The following is a 2,500-nucleotide window of genomic DNA, read 5'->3' as shown; positions in this document are numbered from 1 at the left end:
TTTTTAATTTCGGTACATGTAGCAGTAACGGTAATTCTCAAATGCAGCTTTCCCGCCTAGTAGTTTCCATGAAAAGTACAGTAAGTTTCGATGATTTTAGTTCATGGTTAAACCTTTTTTATGTTCTTTTCACCGGGCAATATCTGCATTGTAGTGTTACTCCTATTAATACACTAAGTCCAAACTTTGCATTTCACATTGATATATATTATGAAATAAATTATTTTCAGTATTTCTAGGTATATTTCTGGCTTCAGAAAAAGGATGAAATAAGATTTTCATTATTATATAAGACTTGATATACAATATAGAAAGGAAATTCAGAATTGATTGATGAAATAAAAAATAACCAAATACTGGAATATAATACTAGTAATCTTTCTACTTTATTTTTAGTCCTGTGTCCACAGATTGCCTTGTAGTTATTTTTCGATTATATGTTTTAATATATTCAGGAATTTGATTTAAGGCAGTTAGTACTTGAATTGTAGTTGGAATTGAACCCACTATGCTTTTGCTTTTATTATTATATTTTTACTTTTCTGATAATAGACAGTTATTTGTGAGGGATTATTGATTCTTTCAATTCCGTTTACTTCTGTGAAGAATTCCCCCCCCCCCCCCCACCGCGAAAACATTGGCTAAGTCAAAGTCAATGAGAAGTACATTATTCAATTCTATAAGTCTAAGGATCAAGGTCACTTAAGCAGTTCCTAATATCATTCCTTGACACTTGTGTATAGTTAAGGCATATGAAATCATCGAAGGGAACTGTTATTATTATTATTATTATTATTATTATTATTATTATTATTATTATTATTATTATTATTATTATTATTACTGATATTATTGTTTTTATTATTATTATTATTATTATTATTATTATTATTATTATTATTATTATTCCTTACTAAGGTACAACCCTAGTTGGAAAAGCAGGATGCTATAAGGCCAAAGGCTCCAGTAGGGAAAATAGCCTAGTGAGGAAAAGAAATAAGGAAATAGATAAAATACAAGAAAAGTAATTAACAATTGAATAAAACAGTAATAAAACAAATGCATATATAAACTATCAGAACGTCAAAAAGATAATAGGAAAGGAAATAAGATAGAACAGTGTTCCCGAGTGTACCCTCAACCAAGAGAACTATAATCCAAGACAGAGGAAGGCGCTACCCAAGACTAAAAAACAATGGTTTGATTTTGGAGTGTCGTTCTCCTAGAAGAGCTACTTACCATAGTTAAAGAGTCTCTTTCACCCTTACCAAGATGAAAGTATCCACTGAACAACTACAGTTCATTAGTTAAAATCTTGAACGAAGAAGAACTGTTTGGTAATCAAAGTGTTATCAGATGTATGAGGACAGAGGAGACTCTGTAAAGAATTGGCCAGACTATTCGGTGTATGTGTAGGCAAAGAGAAAATGAACCGTAACCAGAGAAGGATCCAATGTAGTACAGTCTTACCAGTTAAAATACAGTACCTAATAACTCTATCGGTAGTATCTCAACGAGTAGCTAGTGCCCTGGACAACGTAATACCTTTTACTTTCTTCTTGCATATTCATCTTCTCTACAAGTTCAATAATTTTTACCTCATCTTAACCTTCAAAGAACACTTTCAACCCTTTCACGTGGCCACAATTTTGATTATAAACGATCTCCTTAACAATGCAAGTTAAGATATTTACAAGGCCTTCACCTTCATTGAAAAGAAGTATAGCTTTTGCTTCTAGTTCAATAATTAACTTGGTTTTTCTTTACCAATGTCACTCTCAACTTCTCCTGATTTATAACTTTATTAATTTGCCTTTTCCTAGTTCTTATTAAAGTCATCTAAATTTCAACTTTTGGAACACCTTTTCTGCCCAAAATATTTAAATTTATTTTGTCTGCAAAAGATTTATGTGACATCAAGCATATCTCCATTATAAAAATACTTCAGCAATATCTTCCGGTGCTGAGGTTGTTGACAATACACGTACTAATCTATTTTTTATCATTCCCTGGTGCTTGTCACCGCAATTTCTATATCGAACACTTTGACAGGCTGTATTTTTAATAAATCCCCAAGCAATAGCATATTCAAACCACCAAAACTGCTCAAACGGACATGATCTTCATTCTGCAACTCTGGATGTAATTGAATGAGCTTCATGGATGGTTTTGCCATAGCTGCAATGCTCGACATACCAACTTCATCCAAAATAATCTATTTTACATCACTCAGTGCCACTTGTAGGTGTTCATGACCTGTATTAATATTTGCAAGTCTCATTTCATCACAGGAATCTTGAATGATTTATGAGCTGTGACACCTTTGATATTCAATACAACCAATCCTGTTGGTGCTGCTCTCAACACATTTGGTTTTAACAGATTCATATCTTTATCAAAATTTCCATATTTTTTGTTATTGTTTCTGGGTGTGAGTGTCAACAAATATTCTTTTAATAGGTATCCATTTAGTATTTCACATGTGTTCTGCCTTTAATAT

The sequence above is a fragment of the Palaemon carinicauda genome, chromosome 23 (genome assembly GCF_036898095.1).
Source record: "Palaemon carinicauda isolate YSFRI2023 chromosome 23, ASM3689809v2, whole genome shotgun sequence".
NCBI lineage: Eukaryota > Metazoa > Arthropoda > Malacostraca > Decapoda > Palaemonidae > Palaemon > Palaemon carinicauda.
This window is presented reverse-complemented; position numbering follows the sequence as displayed.